At 39.3% G+C, this 12,347-nt stretch overlaps 1 long non-coding RNA gene across 1 annotated transcript in view; it reads left to right on the top strand.

Annotated features, from left to right (window-relative positions):
* LOC112675939 (uncharacterized) overlaps window positions 1-11,979 on the top strand; it is a 69,892-nt gene extending 57,913 nt beyond the window's left edge. The window contains exons 3-4 of the long non-coding RNA XR_003146171.3: window positions 5,105-5,147; window positions 11,803-11,979. This is a non-coding gene — a long non-coding RNA (uncharacterized LOC112675939). The remainder of the gene's footprint in view (window positions 1-5,104; window positions 5,148-11,802) is intronic.
* The last annotated feature ends 368 nt before the right edge of the window (window positions 11,980-12,347 follow it).

Genomic DNA, 12,347 nt, shown 5'->3' with positions numbered 1-12,347 from the left:
TTTTTAAGATTTTATTTATGTATTTATGAGAGACACACAGAGAGAGAGAAAGAGAGAGAGAGAGAGAGAGAGGCAGAGACACAGGCCCAGGGAGAAGCAGGCTCCCTGCAAGAAGCCCGATGTGGGACTCCATTCTGGATCCCAGGATCATGCCCTGGGCCAAAGGCAGACGCTCAACCGCTGAGCCACCCAGGCGTTCCATCACAATTGATTCTAACACTAAATTGCTTCAACTGCTTTTTCACTCTTTTCTGTGAGAATGGCTTCTCCTACCACTCTGGTGGATGTTATAGCCAACAGAATTGCTATCAATTTATAGCCTGGCCTTGAATAACCAAAACAGACCATATCAAAAACTTAGAATCATCCTCTGTATCAAGGGATACATGAGAAAAAGTGAAACGCATAGTCTCTAACAATAACCTGTGAAGTGCTCACATTTTATATTGTCAGTTGTGAATCTTACTGATATTATAGAATGTATTTCAACTTTTTTCCTGTGGTATTCTTTACCTTAATTCTAATATAAGACTATTCTTTGTTTTTCCTGCATTGTGCTTTGTAGTGTTTATCACTATCAATATCTCCTTCTTCTTCTTCTATGTAACATTAGTGTATCTTTCAGGAGAAAAAATAAGTAATCAAGGGCTTCTTCTATGGATTTTTTATTTTATTTTTTAAAAATATTTTATTTATTTATTCATGAGAGAGAGAGAGAGGCAGAGATACAGGCAGAGGGAGAAGCAGGCTCCACGCAGGGAGCCAGACGCAGGACTCGATCCCGGGACTCCAGGATCATGCCCTGCCCCTAAGGCAGGTGCTAAACCGCTGAGCCACCCAGGGATCCCCTCTATGGATTTTTTAATGCATATTTTTAAGCCTTGGGAAGTTTTTGTGCCATTCCAATGTACTCCTTGTGTTCAGATTCAAAACTGAATTTCACTGGAGTATATAAATCGTCAAAGGAGCACTTAACTATTTTTTTTTAAAGATTGTATTTATTTATTCTTGAGAGAAAGAGAGTCAGAGACACAGGCAGAGGGAGAAGCAGGGTCCATGCTGGGAGCCTGACGTGGGACTCAATCCTGGGACTCCAGGATCAGGCCCCAGGCAGAAGGCAGGCACCAAACCGCTGAGCCACCTGGGCTGCCCCACTTCACTGTTTTGTAATGATAACTCTCATAGCATAGAATCTATTAAGTGTTGGGAACTATTTCCTTACTGTTCAGAAGAATACCAAATCAGAAATCATGGATTTCATATTTGATGATTTTTCACCTTCCTGGAATTCATACAAATTTGCTGCTGACTTTGTACTTAAAAGAAATAAATGTAAATGAATCTTGTTATTTTTTAATTTAAAGTTCTTCTGTGGCAAATCTGTTTTGAACTGGGATATTTTGACATAGGTAATTACTGCAGATTATTTGCACAAAAAAATTCATCACCCTCAAATATCCAGTTGCATATTAGCAAGTAATAATTTGAGAGGAAAGGAAGGTTAGTATGAGAAGAAGAATGCAGTGGGATGCAGAGGAAGAAATAGCTGGATAATTTTAACACTTTCTACCACAATTACCAGGTAAAGATAATTTCTGCCATGAATCCTTTTGCTACTTAGTCATGGAACTCCTTGAAGGGTAAGTGGGCAGTCAGTCAGTCGAGCCCAACCTATCCTCCATCTGCCCAGACCTTTGAGAGTATATCACAGCCTAGATTCAACTATACAGACCACCAAGTCTAGAGTTTCAAGGTAGAGGGAGCACAAACATATCTAGGAAACACTGCCTATTCCTTCCCTCTGACAAACTTTCTCCTTTTCTTTATCCTTTCCTGTTCCTCTATTCTTTCTAGAAAGAAACTCCAGAAACTTCTCTCTGGCCCTTGGAGTTCTGGGTGTTGGCAGGTATAGGTATTTAGCATTTCATGGATATGTCTCCCTAAGTTCTTGAGTGGACAGGGATACAGATTACTGGAACTCCCTCTCAAGGCTGTCCAATTTTGCACCACTGGTGAAGGATAGACCTTGGCATAATAATGAACTGTTGATTTTTCTGACAGACCAGAAAGCCCTCAGACCACCTGAAGATCACCATTTCAGAATTTTCATGATAAGCTATAGCTCATCTTTGAGGGAAAGGACTCAATTATGTTCACTGCTGTATCCCACTGCTTACCCATATTCTTTTGCTAGGAGAATTTAACTTGTATGTTCTACTTTAGTTTGAGAGCTTCTTAAAAGCTAGGGGTGGGACGCCTGGGTGGCTCAGTGGTCAAGCGTCTGCCTTTGGTTCAGGGTGTGATCTTGGGGGGTTCCCAGGATTGAGTCCCATGTGGGGCTTCCTGCATGGAGTCTGCTTCTCCCTCTGCCTCTGTCTCTACCTCTCTCTCTGTGTGTGTCTCTCATGAATAAATAAATAAATATCTTTAAAAAAAATAAAGCTAGGGCTATGAGAAAGCTATCATCTAGAGAACTCATAATTCTTTATATCATACAACAAATCCATGAGCTATTCATTGAGTGGTTTTGTTAATTATTGAATAAAATCCAAGGAAAGTTTAAAAATTATTGAATAAAATCCAAGGAAAGTTTAAAAATTTTTCATTATTATGAATAATGTATTTTAAAAGTTTCAGTCAACTATACTCAAAAAAATTTTAAGCAAACAACAGCAAAGAACTTTTAGCAAAAAATAAGTAGTAGTAAAAATCTTGACATAAGAAAACTATATGGCAGACAGTTCCTCAAAATATTAAACATAGACTTTAACATATGATCCAGCAATTCCGTTCTGGGTAGATGTTTAAAAGAATTGCAAGCAGAGACATGAGTAGGTATTTGTATATCCATGTTTATAGCAGCATTATTCACAATAGCCCAAAGGTGGAAGCAATCCAAATGTCTGTTAAAAGATAGACAGATTTTTAAAATGTGGTATACACATGCAATGGAATATTATTCAGCTTTTAAAAAGAATGAAATTGTGACAAATGCACGGATCAGCCTTAAAGACACTGTGCTAAGTGAAATAAGCTGGTCACAAAAAGATAAATGTTGTATAATTCTACTTAGAGGTATAACGTACCACTGATGTGATACCTACAAATACTCAAATTTATACAGACAGAAAGTAGAATGGTGGCTACCAGAGGCTTGGGGAAAAAGGAAAGTGGGAGTTACTGTTTAATGAGTATAAATTTCAGTTTGGGAAGATGAGAAAGTTCTGGATATAGATGATGATGATGATTCATAACAATGTGAATACGTTTAATACCAGTGAACCGTACTCTTAAAAATGTTTAAAATGGTCTGTTTAATGTCAAATGTATTTTCACTATTAAAAAAAATGTTGACAAAAACTCTTAAAGAATATTGGTCATTAGAAAATATCTTACCTGATATTATTTTAGCTCTTTACTTGTAGCTTTGAACTTGAATTTCTCCAGTTCAGTGGTTCTCAAAGTGTGATCTAAGGACTTTTAGAGGTCTTCAATACCTTTACAGGAAGTTCATGAAGTCAAAACTATTTTCATAATAATACCAAGATACTTACCTTTTTTTACCTTCATGCCCTCATGAGTGAATGTTGAAGTTCAGCAGAGGTCACATAACATGTTTTATCATAAAAGACTGCAGGAGCAGGTATGATAATTCAGCTGTATTCTATTAAGCCAGATATTAAAGAGACTTTTTAAAATGTGAAACAACACCACTCTTCTCATGAAACTTTTTTTTTGCTTTGGAAAACAGTTATTTTCATGAAATATGTTATTTATGTAATGAATTAATAAATACTTTTTAAATCTCCCCACTTTAATTGCTAATATGGAAAATAATGATAGATAAAACTCACATAAACAAAAGCTCTTTGGGGTCCTCAATGTTTTTTAAAGAGTGTAAACAGGTCCTAAGACCCAAAAGTTTGAGAATCCCGGGTTCAGTTTATACAATGAGGAGACTAACCCCATTAAGATGCAAGCAAACTGACATTTCTATCAAAAAATTCTATTACCACAGGTTTATCAAGGTTTAGCCAAACTCTTCTAAATTCAGATACCCAAAATTATCTGTGAACGTAAACAATTGTGTCAAATGTGGGTTAAGTAATACTTGCTGGTAAATAATTCTGAACCTGCAGACTTCTGGGCCTGACTTCATTGCTACTAGATCAAAATTCATGCCTGCACATAGAGAATGGTAATTGAATATCCTAACACAAATTAGGGGTTTGGAAGGAATGGGCTCTCTAATTGTGCACCTTATCTATTCTGTGGTCACTTAAATATAACCCACTAACTATAGAGTTCTTAGTCTACTTAGACGTGCAATTTAAAATTCATTATCCAGCAGTATAATTCGCAAAGACTGTGTAAAGACTGGTTATGCAAGAGTGACATCAGAAATACAGTCATAATTTAAGGTGGGTCACTCACTCTTCTCTTTAGTTGGTATAACCATGTTTTACTTTCTGAAAGATCCCTAAGAAAATATGTTACTGGCAAATGCTGACTGCAGTGAAATACCTTTTTCTCCTTTGCAGGAAATCAGGTCTTATCAAATCACGTATTGGCATTGTGGTTAAAAGCAAAAACCTGGGAAGCAGACAGACCTGCATTCCAGTCTCAGCTCATACTTAGCAGCTGTATGACCTTAGGCATTGCTTACCTTCTTTATTTTTTAAAAAAATATTTTATTTATTTATCCATGAGAACACACAGAGAGAGGCAGAGACATTGGCAGAGGGAGAAGCAGGCTCCCTGCAAGGAGCCCGATGTGGGACTCAGTCACGGATCCTGAGATCACGCCAAGAGCCAAAGGCAGACGCTCAACTGCTAAGCCACCCAGGTGTCCCGCTTACCTTCTTTAAATCTCAGTTTACCTATCAGTAAAATAGATATACTAATATCTTTATTCAGTGGATTAAGAATTAAGTAATGGGTGTAAAGAAATAGTCCAGTGTTGAATTTATACTAAACATCTGATCCATATTAGCTACTGCTTCAAATACTATCATTGGCCTCCACTATACAACTGAGCTAGTTCTGTTAGAGTAAGGGATAGAAACCAAAGGTCTTCTTGTTACCATTCTTCTTCTTCCCTTAGGACATACAGAGACTGACATGGACAGGACTAAGTGCTAGAGAAGGTAAGAAGTGAGCACTCTTCTGTTTGTCCTGAAAAAGCAAAAGACAGCCAAACAAAGGGTTAAGCCAAATCATATCTCTTGCAGCCTCATTTTATCAATTCTAAAATGAACATTTTTTAAAAAGAATTTATTCATTTATTTGAAGAGAGAGAAAGAGCACAAGCAGGAAAAGTAGCAGGCAGTGGGAGAGGGAGAAGCAGGCTCCTGGCTAAGCAGGGAGCCCGATGTGGGACTTGATCCCAGGATTCTGGGACCATGACCTGAGAAGAAGGCAGATGCTCAACTGACTGAGCCACCCAGGTGCTCCTAAATGAACATTTATCTTACATTATAATACCTTAGTGATTGAGATATGTCTTACAATTGAAGGTGTTTGCATTGCTTAACTGGAAGGGGTTTTTTCTTTCTTAATGCTGAATAAAACAATAGCAAATCTTACAATTTGTGGTATCTTAGATTCAATGAAATACAGTAATTGAGCTCTCTACTAAAAAATACTAACAGCACCCACAAAATCCCCCAAAGTGCACCCTTTATCACTGTACTCATCGCACTGTCTTCTGATCTGTTCTGCCAGCCGTCAGCCCTAACAGGCTTGTCATCTGGCACACTTAGATTGGTTAAATGACTGCATGCAAGGGCTTGATCTGACCTGATTCACCATTCATACTGCGGGTCTCTGGAAAGTCATAGCCAAAGGGAGTCTATTTCTCTTTTCTCGGAAGCCAACAGTCTCTAATTATATAGTGTTGGTGTTGCTCATACTTGTTTCATGCGTGTGAATTTCATCTACCCAACTTTAGTGTAAGCATCTCAAGATAAGGACTGAGTGAGATAATGTTTTGCCTTTCCTGTGATTCTGGTGAAACAGTGTATATTTTTAGTGACCAAACTGCCTGAAGGTTTTTTATGCTATGTAAGGACATAAGACCATATTCCTATCAGTCTGAGTCCCCTAGAATCTTGGACCACAGGGTTGTTTAAATTTCGTAGGCTATTCAAACAATTCAAGTCACCAAGAGCCTCTTCCTCCACCACTGGTTGTTGTAGACCTTTTGTCTGTTGATCAGGAGAGTCAAACCCACAGTGAAAGAGTTGCAAACTATAGATTAGATGATCTCTGGCAAAGCTGATGCTGCCTGTGTACCACTCACGGCCCTCTGATCCTTTTTGATCTGTTCTGGGGGCCATCTCCCAGCTTCTGTTTGCTTTGCTTCCAAAGAAACTGTTTTGCCACGATTGACAGAAATTCAGAATTGCCCACGGGAAATATAGCAATTGATTGGTGCCAGAATGTGAAACACCAGCTTTTTTCACTCAAGGCTGGATAAACCCTGAGGTATAAATTATGCTCCAGAGCTTCCCACAAGATCAGGTAAAGGTCAGAACCTCATGAAATTGGACTCAAGTTTGGTTCATTTTTCATCTTCCCTAGTTTATTTCCCCTAACTCACTTTTTTTTTTTTTTTAAGATTTTATTTATTTACTCATGAGAGACACAGAGAGGGAGGCAGAGACACAGAAGAGAAGGAGGCCCCACGCAGGGAGCCTGATTTGGGACTTGATTCCGGGACTCCAGGATCACGCCCTGGGCCATGGCAGGCGCCAAACTGCTGAGCCACCCAGGGATCCCCCCATAACTCACTTTTTAAGTGTGTCAGTAAGGCAACTAAGATCTGCATTTGATGGTGTTTGAATTTTAACATATAAATAATGGGGGGAAAGTTTTGTGTTTCCCAATTTAAAAGTTTACAGTATAGTAAATCCTTGTTCTTCACTCTGTGTGATTGTTCTTGAAACTCACAATGAGCAATCTAAAGCCATCAACAAAACAATACCTGGGGAGTCCTGACCTGCCCTTTAGAAGAACATAGCTGCTTTGAGCAGGATGATAAGAATAAGGAAACAAGAAGATGGCAAGCAATAAGAACTGACCAAACAGCATTTCACAATCCATTCTATTTTATTTACAAGTATGTTTATCTAATTTTATGTTTGGCAATATCTGACTTTTTCCTGAGCATCTTAGTGACTTTTTGGAACTAAAACAATAATGTAAAATGAGTTGATTAATTCCCTAGTGCTGTCCAACATCTGTCCAACATACAGTCCATATTTTAGTAAAGTGCAACAAGATTGTATAATAGAAATGTGTCCTCTAATAGACCCCAATTCCTCTCTCATTACATCTTTTGTAATGCTCTGGAATCTCAAAAAACAAATCTCAGGATCTATTCTAATGAATGGAATAGGTACAAAAGATTATACACTTTTGGCTGACAGTTTCATAAATTTGTTTCTAAATTTTCTTGAGGCTCTTAGGTGTGGGAGATGGTAGTGTGGATGGAGAAAGAGCATGGCCCTTGAAGTGAGAGAACTCTGAAACAATTCTTGTTGCCTTTCTTTTATGGCCTTCAGCAAGTTGTTTAATCTTCCTGAACCTTAGTATCTTTTTCTCAATAAGACTACTGTAAAGAAATGAATGAGATAATATGCATACCTTGTTTTACTGCCTTTTGTGCAACTTTGCCTTATTATGCCTTGCAGATACTGTGTTTCTTACAAATTGAAGGTTTGTGGCAACCTTGTGGCAACCAAATCTATCAGAGCCATTTTCTCAACAACATTTGCTCACTTTATTTATTTATTTTTTAGATTTTATTTATTTATTCATGAGAGACACAGAGAGAGAGAGAGGCAGAGACACAGGCAGAGGGAGAAGCAGGCTCCATGCAGGGAGCCCAACGTGGGACTTGATTCCGGGTCTCTAGGATCAGGCCCTGGGCTGAAAGTGGCGCTAAACCCCTGAGCCACCAGGGCTGCCCTCATTTGCTCACTTTATATCTCTGTTTCACATTTTAATTATTCTCACAATATTTTTAAGTGTTTTCATTATTATTGTATTTGCTGTGCTAATTTGTTACCGGTGATCTTTGATGTCACTCCTGGAATTGTCTTCAGGCATCATTAACTGCACCCCTATAGGACAGTGAACTGAATTGACAAATGCTGTGTGTATTCTGATTGTTCCACCAGCCTGCCATTCATCCATCTCTCTCCCTCTCATTGGGCCTCCCTATTCTCTGAGACAACAATATTGAAATTAGGCCAATGAATAGCCCTACAATGGCCTCTAATTGTTCATGTGAAAGGAAGAGTCACATCTCTCACTTCGAATGAAAAGCTAGAAATGATTAAATTTAATGAGAAGAGCATATTGAGAGCTCAGATAGGTTGGAAGCTAGGCTTCTTGTGCCAAACAGCCAAATTGTGGATGCGAAGGAAGAAAATTAAAGGAAGTTACAAGTGCTATTCTAGTGAATGCACAAATGATGAGGAAGATAAATAGCCTTATTGTTGGTATGGAGAAAGTTTTAGTGGTCTGAATAGCAGATCAGACCAGCCATAACATTCCCTTAAGCCAAAACCTAATCCAGAGTAAGGCCTTAACTCTCTTCAATTCCATGAAGGCTGAGAGAAGTGAGGGAAAATTTGAAGCCAGCAGAGGATGGGTCACAAGGTTTAAAGAAAGAAGCTGTTTTCATAACATAAAAATTCAAGGTGAAGCAACAAGTGCTGATGTAGAAGCTGCAGCAAGTTATCTGGAAGACCTAGCTATAATAATTAATGAAGGTGGCTACACTAAACAGATTTTCAATGTAGACAAAATAGCCTTCTATTGGAATAAGACGCCATGTAGGACTTTCGTAGCTGGAGAGAAGTCAATGCCTTACTTCAAAGCTTCAAAGGACAAGCTAGGACTCTCTTGTTAGGGGTCAGTGCAACTGGTGACTTTAAGCTGAAGTCAATACTCATTGACCATTCCAAAAATCCTAGGGTCCTTAAGAATTATGCTAAGCAAGCTCTGCCTATGCTCCATCAATGGAACAACAAAGCCTGGATGACAGTACATCTATTTACAACATGGTTTACTGAATATTTTAAGCCCACCCTTGAGACCTACTACTCAGGAAAAGATTCTTTTCAAAATATGACTGCTCACTGACAATGCACTTGGTCGCCTGAGTTTTGATGAAAATGTACAACTAGTATTTTTCATGCCTACTAACACAATATCCATTCTGCAGCCCATAGGTCAAGGAATAATTTCAACTTTCAGATCTTGTTATTTAAGAAATACATTTCATAAGTCTATAGCTGTCATAGGTGGTGATTCCTCTGATAATTATGGGCAAATTAAATTAAAAACCTTGTGGAAAGGATTAACCGTTCTCAAATTTTTTTTTAAGATTTTACTTATTTATTTGAGAGAGACAGAGATAGCAACAGAGATAGTCACAGAGAGCATGAGTGGGAGAGGAGAGGGAGAAGCAGGCTCCCCACTGAGTAGTGAGCTCAACGTCAGGCTTGATCCCAGGACCCTGGGATCATGACCTGGATCCAAAGGTAACACTTTATTGGCTGAGCCACCCAGGCACCCCAGGATTCACCATTCTGGATGCCATTAAGAACATTAGTGATACATGGTAAGAGGTCAAAATATTGACATTAACGTGAGTTTGGGAGAAGTTGATTCCAGCTGTCATGGATGATCTTGAGGTGTTCAAGACTAGTGAAGGAAGTAACTACAGACTTGGTGGAAATGGCAAGAGAACTGAAACTAGAAGTGGGGCCTGAAGATGTGAGTGAATTGCTGCAGTCTCATGATAAAACTTTAATGGATGAGGAGTTACTCATATGGATGAGCAAAGAAAGTGGTTTCTTGAGATGGAATCTGATGAAGATGCTATGAAGATTGTTGAAATGACAACAAAGGACTTAGAATATTACATAGATTTAGTTGATAATGCAGCAGCAGAATTTGAGAGGATGAACTTCAATTTTAAAAGATGTTTCACCATTGGTAGCATCACATGCTACAGAGAAATTATTCATGAAAGGAATAGTCAATCTATACAGCAATTGCATTGTTGTCCTATTTTAAGAAATTACCAGAACCTTCAGCAACCAACACCTTGGGCATTCACAACCATCAGCATCGAGAAAAGACCCTCCACCGGCAAAAAGTTTGTAACTCACCAAAAGCTCAGATGATAATTAGCGTTTTTTTAGCAATAAAGTACTAAGGGATGTACATTGTTTTTTAGACATAATGCTATTGCAAATTTAATAGACTACAGAATGGTGTAAACATAACTTTATGTGCACTGGGGAACAAAAACTTCATTTGATTTGCTTTATTACAGTATTTACTGTATTACATTACACTATTTATTGTAGTCATCTGGAACCAAACCCATAATATCTCCATAAATATCACCTATATTTGGTGGGGCAACTGTTTGAGATGTTAATCTGTATCTTGCTCTGGGGCAGTAGGTATTTTTGTCTCCCTCATCCAAGGAAAGTAGCCAAGTCTGACTCAGGGGTTGGTTAATGGTTTTAATGTTGTAGGGCCAAAATTAAAACTTGCCTGACACTCAGAACACAACTCAGTCTTGGAGGTGATACAGCTGTATTGTTCCAGGTGGTAGGAGACACCAAGGATTGGGAGAAGAAGAAGTGGACAAACACTAGAAAGAATGTTCTTAGGGATCCCTGGGTGGCGCAGCGGTTTAGCGCCTGCCTTTGGCCCAGGGCGCGATCCTGGAGACCCGGGATCGAATCCCACGTCGGGCTCCCGGTGCATGGAGCCTGCTTCTCCCTCTGCCTGTGTCTCTGCCTCTCTCTCCCTCTCTGTGTGTGACTATCATAAATAAATAAAAAATTAAAAAAAAAAAGAATGTTCTTAGGAGAATGCACATCTTCCTATGTTTAGGGGGATATATTTTTGGATTTCAAGAGGTTCAGGGACATGTACTTGACTCCCACAAAGTAGTTGGATCCAGAGCCTCTGAGATGATGGCTGACTTTGCAGTGTGCTGCTCCTGAGGGGGCAAGATGTGTGACCTAGACTTCAAGTCTCCCAACTGTAGATTCCTGGCCCAAGTCTTGCTTAAAAGTAGTGGAATAAGAAAATTTAAAAAAAAAAAAAAAAAAAAAAGCAGTGGAATCAACCACCCACAAGGGCAGTCTCACCTGTAGATCTGGGTGAGACAAGCTTCCACTCTGCCTCCAACACTTTAGAGGGATCTGCTTTGGCCTTCCAAGGACTGTATCCCTCCTTATGGGGCCAGAGGTCTGCAAGGGACATGTACACCCAGGGCCCACACCTCACTCTTTTAGACCATGCTCCACATACCTGAGACCCCAGAATTTCCAGTCTCAATTACTCTGAACTATGTCTAAGTTCTGCACCAGCATCTTTCCAGGCCCCATCTTCCTGAAGGCAGCCATGCACCTGTGTGTGTACCCTTACTTGAGAGACACTTAAAATGTGACCTCTTGGCAGGTGTGGGATTGGAGAACAGAGTTCGTATATGCAGGTTTGACAATACACACACACACATACACGTAAGTTTCCTTATTGTGTAGGACAGTGCTGGGGTGGGAAGGCAAAGAAAGCAGGCCATTTCCAGGGCCAGGAGCCACCTTTCCTACATCACAAGAAATACCTAATTTCTGAATTCAAACCAGGCCTTCCAACTTATTACAAAATTATATTTATTGAGATAGAATGATAGAGTCTATTTTATTTAACAATTTTTCAGCTTGATTTATATTTATATTAACCTCTGTTTGTATTCTGTTCTAGGCCCTGTAACTTTTAGGAGTGGCCTGGGACCATAAGGATTTGGATGACAAATACATAGCAGAGGTAGTTAATGCAATCTAAAGACCAGAGGACCCATCTCATAATATTCTGGAGTGTGTAGAACCTGCAAGAGGTATACACACTCCTAATGAATCCCCTCTCCCAAAAATAAACATGGCAAATCCTGGATTTCTCATTTCCCTTGACCAGGGTAGCTCAGAGCTAGATTTAACTTCACTTAGCATAAAATAGGATAGGGATTTATGTGTCTTGTTCATTGCTTTATCACCAGCACCTCATGCCAATACACATGTTGAATGAATGGATTCTTGCTCCCAATGCAAGGACCAAACTCATGCCTGCCACATGGTTTTGAGCTGTCACATTTTTTTTTTTAAGATTTTATTTATTTATTCATGAGAGACACAAAGGGAGAGGCAGAGACACAGGCGGAGGGAGAAGCAGGCTCCATGCAGGGAACCCAACGCGGGACCCGATCCCAGGATCCCGGGATCACGACCTGAGCCAAAGGCAGACGCTCAACC

The sequence above is a fragment of the Canis lupus genome, chromosome 30 (assembly GCF_003254725.2).
Source record: "Canis lupus dingo isolate Sandy chromosome 30, ASM325472v2, whole genome shotgun sequence".
Lineage (NCBI taxonomy): Eukaryota > Metazoa > Chordata > Mammalia > Carnivora > Canidae > Canis > Canis lupus.
This window is presented reverse-complemented; position numbering and strand designations above follow the sequence as displayed.